At 44.9% G+C, this 13,758-nt stretch overlaps 1 protein-coding gene across 2 annotated transcripts in view; it reads right to left on the bottom strand.

Annotated features, from left to right (window-relative positions):
* Nucleotides 1-13,758, bottom strand: part of SIPA1L1 (signal induced proliferation associated 1 like 1) — a 499,569-nt gene that overhangs the window by 383,145 nt on the left and 102,666 nt on the right. The window lies entirely within an intron of this gene.

The following is a 13,758-nucleotide window of genomic DNA, read 5'->3' as shown; positions in this document are numbered from 1 at the left end:
AGATGCCTCCCCAAACTCCAGACTTACACATCCATCTCTGACTCAACATTTCCAACTGGTTGTATAGTTGGTATCTCCAACTTCACATGTCTAAAACTGGAAAGCTCCAGATAATCCTCTCAAACCAGTGCCCTCCTGCAGTTTTCCCCACCTCAGTTAAGGGTACCCTTCCAGAGATTCAGAGGTTTTTGTTTAGAGCAAACATCTTAGAGTTGTCCTTGATTCTTCTGTGTCTCTCAGATCACACATCAGACCAGCAATGCATTCTGTTGGCTCTTCCTTCAAAATACGTGCAGAATGCAGTCATTTTCTACCCACCACGACTCTCCCTCTCTGATTCAAGCCGTTTCTCACTTGGATTATCACAAGAGTTTCCCTATCTGGTCTCCTGATTCCAGCCCCTTCCCTCAATATTTTATTCTACACACAGAACCAGAGTGCGGAGCATAAGCAACTCAGATCAGGTCACTTCTCTGCTCAAAAGCCTTCCAGGCCTTCTCACCACACTCAGAGAAAAAGCCAAAGTCCCCATTCTGGCCTGGAAAGCTGTTCATTCTCTGACTGCCGTCTGGAGCTCTGGCCTCATCTCCTTCCTCCCACCCTCCCTCTCTCCTTCCCAGCCATACCCGCATCTCTCTGTTCTTTGAATTCACAAGGCACTCTCCTGCCTCCAGGCTTTGCTTTTGCTGTTCCCTCTGCCTGGAAAACTGTTTCCCCAAGTGTCTACATGACTCACTCTCTGAGTTCCTTGAGGTGTCTGTTCCAAGGCAACCGTGTTGGTCATTTGTTGTCTTGCTCTTAGCTGCTGTCTTTCCTCCTGTGATATCTTACTGGGAGTGGACCCCCCATGGGTTGTGTTTCCCAGGCTTCCTTGTCTGGTGCCTCTAGCTGGTTGGGTTCAGCCACTGAGAAGCGGGAGAGGAATGTGGCCAGATAAAGGGGCAGACCTTCCTCCACCTCTCTGTCTGCCTCAGGCAGTGTCTTAGCAGCAGATACATCTCCTCTTTGGCCCCAGGTTGTATTGGGTAAGAACCTTCCCCAGGCTCTGGTAATATCTTTAGGCTAAGGGTGATAGCAACTTTCTAGTGTTAAGAATCTCTGGGTTACCTCATCATCCTGGTTAGCTTCTCAGCCCTTCCATCACCTATGTAAGAGTTCCCCCGTGTTAAATTCCCTCTTTTTGAATCACCAACACTGGTTTCTATTCTCCTAACTGGACCTTGACTGTTACAGTCACTCTTTATGAAATAGCAACCCCCCCCAATGTCATACTCCCCAGGCACCTCACCCAACTTTATTCTTCTTTGGAGTCCTTATCACCCCCAGATAGTGTTTACTTGTTTGCCGGTTTACTGCCTACCTCTCATCTAGAGTGTCTGCTTTATTACCGCTGCATTTCCAGCACCTAGAACAGTGCGTGCCACATAGTAGACGCTCGATGCATGCTTGCCGAATGAGCAAACAGTGCTGTTTTAAAGACAAAGTAAAAGGGCTAGCAGAGTGTGGTAGGCAGACTAGCTCTCCATGTCTGAATGCCTGGAACCTGTGCCTATGTTACCTTACATGGCAAAAGTTACTTTACAGATGTGATTAAATTCAAGATCTTGCAATGGGGAGATTATCCTGAAATTATCCAAGTGGGCCTAATGCAATCATAAAAGGGAGGTAGGGCTTCCCTGGTGGCGCAGTGGTTGGGAGTCCGCCTTCCGATGCAGGGGACGCGGGTTCGTGCCCTGGTCCGGGAGGATCCCACATGCCGCGGAGCGGCTGAGCCCGTGAGCCATGGCCACTGAGCCTGCGCGTCTGGAGCCTGTGCTCCGCAACGGGAGAGGCCACAACAGTGAGAGGCCCGCGTACCACAAAAAAAAAAAAAAAAAAAAAAGGGAGGTAGAAGTGTCAGAGTTAGAGTTAGAGAAGTAGGACTGACCATGGAAGCAGAATCAGAGACAGAGTTGAAATGCTTCACACTGGAGGAAGGGGCCATGAGCCAAGCAGTGTAGGCGGCCTCCAGAAGCAAGAAAGGGCAAGGGAAATGGATTCTCCACTACAGCCTGCAGAAGGATTACAGCCCTGCTGACTTATTTATTTATTTATTTATGGCTGCGTTGGGTCTTCGCTGCTGTGTGCGGGCTTTCTCTAGTTGTGGTGAGTGGGGGCTACTCTTTGTTGTGGTGCACAGGCTTCTCACTGCAGTGGCTTCTCTTGTTGCGGAGCACAGGCTCTAGGCACGCGGGCTTCAGTAGCTGTGGCTCGCGGGCTCTAGAGTGCAGGCTCAGTAGTTGTGGTGCACGAGCTTAATTGCTCCGCAGCATGTGGGATCTTCCTGGACCAGGGCTCGAACCCATGTCTCCTGCATTGGCAGGCAGATTCTTAACCACTGCACCACCAGGGAAGCCCCCCTGCTGACTTCTTGATTTTAGCCTAGTGAAACCCACTTTGGACTTCTGACCTCTATAACAGCAAGACAATAGATTTGTGCTGTCTTAAGCCACTAAATTTGTGGTAATTTGGTATAGCAGTCATAGGAAACTAATACACATAGTTTTCTCAGTATATAAACTCTTAGGCATGATATGTGTCTTGTTTCCTCTTAGATCTCCACTTTCTAGCATAGTTCCTAACACAAGCAAGGCACTCAATAAATGTTTGTGGAATAAATGAACAAAGTTTAATAGCAAAGGAGAATTAGGGCTCCATCCTGATGGAGTGGCCAAATCGCTAACTGGCTTTACCTGATCTTAGAAAGGGTAGAAAGCATGTTGCTACTAGGAAGCCTCCTTGAGCTTCTGAAGCCATGAAGATATGGGGGCCTGGGGCAGGGAGACAATCCAGGGTTTAGGCACCAACGTCAGCTAGAGAGAATGAAGACCAGTCACAAGGGGCTTTGGGTGATACATTCGGGAGCTCGGGCTTTATTCTATAGGCAATAAGGAGCCACTGAAGGATTTTCAGAAGGCAGAGACGTATTCAAACTTGCACCTAAGAGGTTATAGAACACTTAAAGCATGATATTTAGAAATCCATGGGTCAGAGAAAAGGTCAGAACTAGAGTTATAAATGTGAGAGGCAGTAGCCTATAGCTGCTGATACGTCACATTAAATAACGTTTTAATTGAAAGCGCCATCACAAATTTTCTTGTCCTTCTCATAGGTATCTTCTTTTGAAACATACTCCATTGAGCTGTTCAAGCTATTCCTGGCTTTCTGATGATTTTCTTATTAACATGGGCTCCATAAAAATTCCAGGAGGACTGAAAGTCCTGGTTCACCCATCCTTTTGATCCTTTTCTATGTAGGTATCAGCACATGTTACTCCAGCAGTCATTTTTAAAAGAAATCACCTTTGGATCATTTCAAATATTTTTATTCATCCCTTCAATAGTATTTCCTTTCAGGGAGCTCTTTGCCCTTTTAAACAACTTGAGTATTCTCTGAGGAGGTGGAAATTTCCTTCCACTCACCCTTGTCTCTTTATTCCTTTCATCAGATTTTATGGTCGAGGATGTGTCAGGGAAAGAAGGTGGGGAAAATTAAAAGGTCTCTCTCCACTCCCTTGTCTTTTTAAAATCCCTAGAAATGAAAAGAGACTTGCTCGTGACTTGGAAGTTGTGGGCTGAGGCCTCCTAGAACCATCTGGCTTGTTCCCTTGCCAGCCAGAGCTGAGGCGACATTCACAAGGACCCAGGAGCTGCAGGGGCACTTGAGTTTGCAGCTGCCTCAAGGCATCCAAGGAGAGCGCAGCAAGATTCTGCAAGAGAAATCACACCTGGCGTGTTCCTGAGGGCAGGGAACATATGTAACGAGGGTGTCCTTCGGTGGGCATACCAAGGAGCACAGCTGGATCGTTAAAGCCATCCTAGCCTTTATTGAAGAGCAAAGAAGAATGAATAATGCTGATGGTTCAAGTATATTCAGGACCTTAAAACAGCTCAGCACTCACCCTGAATATCCTACACTGTTTTTTAGGGATGAAACTTTTAAAAGTTTCTTTCCGCGTCTCTGATTCTTTCTACTTGGGGGTAGTGATGACTGCATTTACTCAGGTATGAGAAATGGCTGAGGACAATACACGTAAATTTTTTTTTTTTTTTTTTGCGGTATGTTTTGGCCTCTCTCATTGCGGAGCAACAGGCTCCGGACGCGCAGGCTCAGCGGCCATGGCTCACGGGCCCAGCCGCTCCGCGGCATGTTGGATCCTCCCAGACCGGGGCACGAACCCGTGTCCCCTGCATCGGCAGGCGGATTCTCAACCACTGCGCCACCAGGGAAGCCCCAATACATGTAATTTTTAAATTTATTCTGTAGATACACAGAGAAATGATCACCCTGTGAAGTGGAGGAAGATCTACTAGACCTTGGATTCTGGTGTGAATTTCTGGACTCAAACTCAACTCTAATATTATTTACTTTTCCTGGACTTCTGTTTCTTTAAATGCAAAAGGATAAGGCCAAGGGCCCATCCCTTTTGACTAAACACTTATGTGTTGAGGCATCATCCTCTTTCAGAGGTCTCTATGCTCCTGGTCAAGAAGCTTTTGTTCCTGGAAAAGAAAATGTTTCCTGAACCTCCCTCCATTCCCACTGGTTTTGCCCTTTTAAACATGGTCTCTACCTTCCCCTCACCTCTCCTGCCCCTTCCCCTCACCCCCATTGCACAAGCCCATCTCAGATATCAAGGGCAACCCTAACTTATGCTGGTAGGGTGGACTCTTCTCAAAGGCACCTCCTGCTGTGCTCTCATGGTGGCTGTGGTTGGCACTGCTAGAGTGGATCTTCATCGTTGCCTGTGGTGCGGGTTGCCCATGTGAGCTGCTCTGGCTGGCAGTGGAGCTCTCAGGACTGCTGCCCCCAGCTGCTTCCACCTCTCAGGACAATCAGCTCCGGCTCCTAGGGATGCTGCGCAGTTATGAGTTCGTTGCTCCATACTTCCTCTAGAGGGCAGCACAAATCACAGTCCCTGCCAAGCAGCTGGGGACAACTCAAAGATGCAGGGTTGACTTGTAGAATTCATTCAAATCTCTCTAGTCCAGACTGATACTATGGGAGCAAGAATGAAAGTATCACGCCCACTGGTCCTCACCTGAAGGCAGTTCAGCGTGGTGGAGACAGAAGGACCTGGCCTCAATTCCACCTCCACCTCTGCCCTTAGTAGTCAAGTGGCTTTGGGATAAGTTACTTGACCTCTTTAAGCCTGATTTTCTTACCTTTAAAACAGGAATAGTAATAATGATGGATTTTTTTAAAAACCACATAATTGTTTGGGGGATTAAATGAGATAATACACATTTTGTTGGACCCTGTGGCTTGGCTACCTAAAAGCCATCCACAAACCCCTTTTGCCCTTTTTTTCTTTCCAGGCTTCCTCGTAGCCTCCAGAACTAGCTGGAATGAAACAGGGACTTTATTCCGAAAATTCTGATTCCAAGATACCCAGGGGTAGGCCCTTGACCCTTGAACAACACAGGTTTGAACTGCAGGGATCCACTTGGATTTTTTTCGGTAGTAAATACTACAGTACTACACATTCCGTGTTTGGCTGAATCCGAGGATAAGAAGCAACTACAGATACCAAGGGGTATCTGTAAATTATTCTTGAATTTTCAACTACTCTGCACCCTTAACCTTCGCCTTGTTCAGGAGTCAGCTGTACAGTACCATCCGAGTTCTCTCCATCACTCACGTGCTTCTCCCTCTGCATCTGCCTCTATAGCATCCTTCTCTCTTTCTGTAGGTTGGTTCCTCGACATTTTTGTCCACATGGGGAAAATACCTTCCGGGTTCATTCAGAATTCAAATATCTCCCAAGTCTACAAAATTCCCTAAGAGAAAAGTTTACAAAATACCTGGCTAACCGGGCTTCCCTGGTGGCGCAGTGGTTGAGGGTCCGCCTGCCGATGCAGGGGACGCGGGTTCGTGCCCCGGTCCCGGACCATCCCACATGCCGCGGAGCGGCTGGGCCTGTGAGCCATGGCCGCTGAGCCTGTGCGCCCGGAGCCTGTGCTCTGTGGAGGGAGAGGCCGCAGCGGTGAAAGGCCCGTGTACCACAAAAACAAAACAAAACAAAAAAACCTGGCTAACCCAGCTTTGGATCAGGTGCCTGCCTCTAGCCCAATCAGCTGTGACCAGGTGCCCAGGGCCATGTTGCACAAAAGGGCATAAAGGAACCATGGCATAGCTGTGGAAGCGGCAGTTCCCATAGAAGAGGTCCTGCAGGCAACAGTAAACGTGTAGGATGGAAGAGTTATATAAGAAGTCTAGGTATCAGCCCTTAAGGAAATTAGTAGGTACTTGGGAGAAAACAGAAACATTAAATTGATTTTGATGCTGAGGAGGATAATGTAGGAGAATAAAAACCCCAGACAATCAATAGTGGTGGAAGAAGTCTTGTGCTTCTTGAGGTCCAATCACTGAAACCCAATACAATGGTGGGGGTGGCCTGTAGGCCCACCTTTCCTTCTGTCTTGGAAGATGAGAAGTAAAAACACTTACTCAAAATAAAAGATGGCTGGGAGACAGGTCTTGCCAGAAAGGGGAACCATTTGAGGTGGGATCTTTCTGCTCTGGGCAGGAATTAATGGAATTAGGCCATGAAGGGGGATTTGCTATCCATATCAAAGAGCTAACAAAATAGGATAAGACAGGATTAAGTAGCATAATTAGAGTTTATGGAAAAGAGATCAAGAAGTTGGGGATGGCTCCATGAAGCCAGTGGATCTTGGCCCATGTGGTGAAGAAGTAGAGGGGGTGGGGCATTCCTGGAGGGAGAACAGCAAACAAAGGAACCGAGGCTGGAGCACACGTGGAGTATTTGGGAATAGTCACGTGCAAGGGAATGCAGAGCAGCAGACCTGAAACTGTGGGATGCACAGGGAAAGCACCCAGCGTGCCTGTTAAATGTAGATTCCCAGGCCCCCAGCTCAGAGGTTCTGATTTAGTTGGTCTGGGTGGCTCCCAGGATTCAACATACTTAGCACCCTACGAGGCTACAGAGCACATTCTGAGACGCACTGCTGCCTCCACTGGCATTGCCTGCGAGGCAAAAGATATGGCTTCTCCTGTTGAGGATGTACTTAAGGATCTTCACTCAGTGACAGCAGCTAACTATCAGCCCAGGAGAGCTGCTCTTAGCCAGTGCCACTGTGGCCACTTCCTGGGGCTCCTTTGTGTCCCCAAACCCCAGAAGGGCAGCTGGCTTGGCCTTCATCTCATTGTAGGGGGATTACACCCAGCCCAAGACACAGCAGAAAGAGTCTAGCTGTTGAATTCTTCTTAGACAATGTTGCTGTTTATATGCCTCTCTGGTTCATTTACTGCCTTTCATTATCTAACCACAGTTTTGGTTTTTTCTGGGGGGTGCTGTGCTGTGTGGCATGCAGGATCTTAGTTCCCTGACCAGGAATCGAACCTGTGCCCCCTGCAATGAAGGCACGGAATCTTAACCGCTGGACCACCAGGGAAGTCCCCACAGTTGATTGTTTATATAAATTTAATAATCAGATTTTATATAATAGTAAAAGAGTGATTTATCTTAATTTTTTTTAAAGAGGTTGTTTGTTTGAAGAGTTTCTATTTCAAACTTCTCAAGAGTTGGTAGGTATATATCTTAATCCTACATTATTTCTTTTTCTTTCTAAGCCACTTCTTAATCTCCTCTCCTGCAATTCAACCCACACAATTTCCATTAAGGTATCATTTTACAAGAAAACAGAGTTAAGAAGAAGTCAAGGACCTCCCTGGTGGCACAGTGGTTAAGAATCCGCCTGCCAATGCAGCAGACATGGGTTCGAGCCTTGGTTTGGGAAGATCCCACATGCCGCGGAGCAACTAAGCCCGTGCACCACAACTACTGAGCCTGCGCTCTAGCACCTGTGAGCCACAACTACTGAAGCCAGCGTGCCTAGAGCCCGTGCTCCGCAACAAGAGAAGCCACAGCAATGAGAAGCCCATGCACCGCAATGAAGAGTAGCCCCCGCTCGCCACAACTAGGGAAAGCACGCAGCAACAAACACCCAACGCAGCCAAAAATAAATAAATAAATAAAAATTTAAAAACATTTAATTAAAAAAAAAAGTCGAATCATTTGCAAGGTGTTGGGACTGAAATGGAAGTTTCTTAATAACCCGCCCGAGGGTTTTCTTATTAAGCAATTATCTTGTCATTATTTTACTCTTGAGTTGTTTCCTTCAGTTGTTTTCAGAACAATTTTAAATGTTGTTAAGATGCTTTCCAGTCGCTTGAATCAGAAATTCCAAGAATACACACAATGATTAGATCCTCTTGTTCTCTGCTCGAATTTCTCTCATTCTTCCTCCTACCCCCAGTCGATATTTGCAACCATATTTCTCTGGACCTACCATTAGGATGAGAAAGAAAAGGCATCTGCCTTGTGTCATTATGTTCATTTAGTCCAGTGGTTCTCACTCCATCATCACCATGAATAGTCTGGGTCTTCTATCTAATTTCCATCTTATCCCATTCTATTAGAAATGTTATTTCTATTCAGTGGTTAACTCTTCCAATACTCACAAGAAAAAACTAGGATGACTCAGTCCTCTTGGGTTCCAAGTGCCAGATATAATCCTATTTGAAATCTCTGTGTCCTGAGGTTTGTCTGGTTCTCTGGTCTACACTGCCCAGCAGCACACAAGATGAGAAACAACATTTATTGGGCCATAACTAGCTGGAGTGAATCAGCCCTACTCTTCTCACATGTGTACCACCCTGCTCTAGCGAGGTGAATGATAGCTATAAGGATACAAGTTGATCTCTAGGGTGCTGAATAATATACGTGGAGCCTCCCCAAGGATTCTGTTCTGGTTATTATTGTATAACAAATTATCCTAAAACTTAAAGGCTTAAAACAACCATTTTTTAAGTATGTCACAATTTTGTGGGTTAGGGAATTCTGGGAGAGCCCAGCCAGGCAATTCTCTGTTGTAAGTGGTACCCAGCTGGTAGTCTGGAGTCTTCACTCACAGGTCTGCATCTCGGTGGGGAGAGGGGGGAAGGCTGAACTTCGCTGGGACTGCCAACTGGCTTCTTCACCAAAGCTGTCTCAGGGTGGTTGGACTTACCCGGCAGGGCTTTCTGAGTGTTCTGAGGGACAGGAAATGGAAACCACCAGTCCCTTAAGGTCTGGGCCTGGAATTGGCATGACATCACTTCTGCCATATTCTATTGGTCAAGAAATTACAATATTTGCCTATTCAGTAAGAGAGAGGAATAGTAAGTGGCATCTTTAATCCATCTCAGAGGTTATGCAACAAACATTTGTAGAGCATGTAGTAAGGCCCAGGCCCAGTCTAAGACTCTGCATGTATGGAGGAAAGTTAACACACTCCCTGCCGTTGATAAGCCCACAGCCTAGAGGAGAAGAAGCTGTGTTGTATAGCTCCTCCTCGCAGCCTTTCAGGAACTCTCCAAGAGAGTGAAACCAGGAATCCGTTTCAGAAGGAGATAATTTAAAAAGAAAAAGAGAGAAAGATCCACTGTCTAATCATCTCCAGTTGCCCGTAATTCAAATGTCTGTTTATCTAACAGCTCCTGGCATACAAATAAATTGTGATGTGGAGCTGAAGCTTGAAGTGTTAGAGGGGGAAATAAATGGCAGAGACAACTTCTCTGAGGAACAGATCTTGTGCATGCTAAGAAGAAATTGGAGTCTGAGCTCAGTGATAGTGGGATAAATTCCAGACAACTTCCGTTCTCAGCTGTAAGGCAAGCAGTTAGGCCAGTTATCACCTTGCGCAAACCTGTCAATCACAAATCAGAGAAGGCTTCCCCTTGTAACAGCGTGTTAGGATCATAAAGGAAAGGTAGAGCAACCATGCATCATCTTCTAGGGGAAAGAGGGAAGATAATGTTTCTAGTTCAGCAGCTTTGCAGCTAGGAGGCTGCCTCGCCCTGAAGCAGACCCGTTAGGCCTGAAGCCACTTAACTTAATAGACTGATATGTCACAGTTTGTTAAGGTTTGAGATTTCTAGCAAGAGCAGGAAAAGAAGGTCACACTGTAACAGGACATTGTGTTCATGAAGCAAAAATATGGTTAAGATTCCAACCACGGAGAAACTGGTTTACCTTCTGCTTTTTAGGGGTGTTTCTAGGGGACACAACCATCAAGTCACTAACCCACAAACCTTAATGCCAGGTTCTTTGGGGCCTGTGGGCTTTGCCCATGTTGCTCTTACCTGATACGTCTGGCTGTATGGAAAAGAGAAAGGAAAACATGAGAAGGTATTTGGGACCAGAGGAGTGGCTTTAGCAGCCCAGTATTTGGAAGGCACATGTTCCCAACCGTGATATAGATGATAAACGCTGTTGTTTAGAAAAGAGAGAAATCAATGAGGATTCTTATGGAGGGAAAAGGCCTCTTACAGGGTTTATAAGCTTTAGCTAAATAGAGATGTCCAAGAAAAGGATTCCAGGCTGGCAAAACAGCACATGGAAAAAATGGGTGTGGTTCCAGCCGGTGGCACCTACTCAAGGGCCGGCATTGGCTGCTAATGAGCAAAGCATGGGACCAGGACACACTCGGGAGGCCTCGAGGACACTAGCCCATTCTGGCTTCTATGGGTGTTTGAAGGAAGTTGGGAGATAATGCTAGCAAGGTACGCATGGCCAAGACAGGAAGCACTTGAGTCCTCTGCCAAAGTCTTTGCAGCCAGTATTCCTTATTCTAGAAATAGAAATTTCTTTGTTGGGTTCAAAGAACTCTTGATAGATTCCTTTCCAAAGGTATAATCCATACTTCACAGAAAAAAGAAAAGCACCTGTATGCTTCACATATCTTTGTTGTCATCACTGTTAAACATCATTTACACACGGGATCAAATGCCTACCGGTTAGGTACCTATCCCTGTGCTCTCTTTGACTTCTTGTTCTTATATGTTTCTTGGTTTAGACATGATCTGAACTGTGTGTTGAACAATAACTTTAAAAATATCACTGAAAGTGCTTAGATGAGCAGTTATGAAATAAGGAATAAACTATTTCACACGTTGTGTTTTTCTAAATCATATTATTAAAATATTCAGTTTATTCCAGGAGAAGGAAAAATAAATGACATACATAAAGTAGTCTCCTGATAATGAAAGATACTGGTAATCCCCTGTCCTCTCTCCATTCCCCCCGCATCCATTCTACCCATCACCTGAAATCCTACTTCCTCCACCACGCTCCCCCTAACCTTTCCAGCCTCAGCTGATTATTTCCCTCCCTGATCTCCTCTCGCACATACATCATTTTTGAATTCTCTCAGTTTTTTTTTAATGCCTTTATTAGAGTATAATTGCTTTACAATGGTGTGTTAGTTTCTGCTTTATAACAAAGTGAATCAGCTATACATATATCCCCATCTCTCAGTTTTTAGAAACTAAAATAATAAGCATTTTGAGAACAAGAATTCGATCAAGTTTTTATATTGCTCAAGGTCTAGCTAATAATAATAATAAAAGCCAACATTTATCGGGCACTTAACTGTGCCAAAAGCTTCACTTCCACTATTTAATACTCATAATTATCCTTTGATGGTGGTGCTATCATTATCCCCATTTTACAGGTGAGGAAACAGATGGACTCGAGGTTATATGGCCAGCAAATGATGAATTTAGGGTTTAAATCCAGGTATTCTGACTCCAGAGTCCATGTACTTAATTACTTCTCAAAATAATACCAGTAACATTTATTGAATATTTACTGTGTTCCAGGCATTGAGTTAAGCGTATTACAGGGACTATTTCATTTATTTTTCACACATATCCATGAGCTTGATTCCATTATTGTCTCCATTTTAAGGATGAGGATATTGAGGTTTTGAGGTATGAGGTAGTGGGGGGTTGTTTTTTTGTTTTTGTGAGAGCATTTAAGTTCTCAGCAAATTTCAATTATATAATACAGCATTATCAACTACAGTCACCAAGTTTTACATTAGAGAGATAGTGAGCTTTAACAGCTTTGTCAAGACCATGTGGCTAATAGGGGCTGGAACCCAGATTGGGACTAGCTATGACTGAGTCTAGAGACTGCAAGATTGCTGCCTAGTATAGCAAAGGTGAAGTACATACAATGCTCTACCTAATGCAACAACGCCTTCCATTTATCAACATCCTTGTTGCTAGAATTCTCTTATTTCAATCTTTCTTTTCATGGCATGTTTTCCAACGTCTTGACTATCCTAGGCTAACCTTAGATAATGTCCATCTTAAGAAACGGTCTTCGGAACTAGAGCAGATATCTCAGATGGCATCTGATCAGACCATGTCACAAGTTTGGTTTCCCAAACAAAAGTATGAGGCTCTTAAACCAGAATCACTGCCTTTTCCCTTTCCATGGCCCTGAACCCTAAGCACCGTGTACCATGTCTGTTTCCCTCTTCTGCCACATGCATGCTCAGCTCCAGTCTCTGAACGTGACAGTGGTTAGGATTTCCATCGTCATAGTGAGTCGGGTATCAGTTAGGAATGCTCCCCACTGTGAATAATAGAATATCTATCAATAGCTTGAACAAAGAGGTTTGTAATTCTTACATCACAGCAGTCTGGACAAAATTGGCTTCTGGCATTAGTTTATTGGCTCAGTGATGGCAGGGCTGACCTCCCTATGATTCTCTTTACCTTTTCTTCCGGGTTAACAAGTTGCAGGCAAGTCAGGAAGAAGGGCTGTGCCAATTCTGTTCCTTTAAAAAGAAAAACAGAAGTTTTTCCACAGCATCTTAAACAAATTCCCCCTCTGTCTCATTGGCTACAACTGGGTCACGTGGCCCTTACTGCTGCAAGGGAGTCTAGGAAGCCAGGGGACATGACTGCTATAACTAGCTTCTTAGACCTTTCATAATCCATTGCCTTGGGCTGGGTACATCTGCCCAGAACAAAGAAGAAGGAAGAAAAAGGTCCTGGATACCAGAGAGGCATGTAACCGTGCCTGCCATGGTAGAGCATGAAAGTCATCTATGGCCCTATATCCAATGTCTAATTTGCTTGGGGATGAAATTAGTCTTTGGGCAGCAATATATACATCCAGCTACAGCCTTCCTCCCTACCTTGCTAGTATCCATTTCAGTTTCCTGCTAGAACTGAAGTCCAGCTATGAATAGAAGCCATGAACTCAGCTAATTCCTGCTAATCTCTCTGAACCTTGTACCAGTTATAACTTCCGGCGATCTGAACAGATGTCCTGGTCTTGGACTCAGACTTGACCTCTAAGAACTAGTGCTGTTTGTTACCGATGAAGGTCTGCATCACGCCCCATTCTACCTTTCCGAATCAGACTTCTTGATTTCGGACTTGGACCTGGATTGGGTTTTGGTCTTGGCTGACTTTAGCTCAAATCCTCTTCCTAGCTGGGAACCCCCAGCATGCCTTGAAGCTCGAGCCACACCATTTATGACACATAATAGATTGCTAAAAAACTTCATGTTGAATTGCTTTGAACATTTAAATTCTCAGGATGTCAATGGCTGTTGCTAACAGCAATAGCCATCTTCCAGAAATGCTATTAAGGAGACAACCTCATTCAATGAAGATTTGTAGCAAGTTAACTTCATATTTATTAGGCAATATGGTCAGAGATAAATGAAGTTCCATTTTTAAAAAGGAAACTTCTGGACGTTTCATACACTGAATAATGCCACAACAACAGACAATGATAAAACAGGACAAATCTTAATATGGGTTGATCTTGTGCTGTATGGCCAATCTACACTGAATGTTGATGACTAAGCTTTCAGATTTACCTTAAAGAAGTAAAAAGAGAAAGTCAGA

This window comes from Delphinapterus leucas, chromosome 2 (assembly GCF_059928025.1).
Source record: "Delphinapterus leucas isolate spDelLeu-1000000601 "Yukka" chromosome 2, BTC_Dleu_Yukka2, whole genome shotgun sequence".
Taxonomy (NCBI): Eukaryota; Metazoa; Chordata; class Mammalia; order Artiodactyla; family Monodontidae; genus Delphinapterus; species Delphinapterus leucas.
Note: the sequence above shows the minus strand (reverse complement) of the source record. Positions and strands in the feature narration are given on the sequence as shown.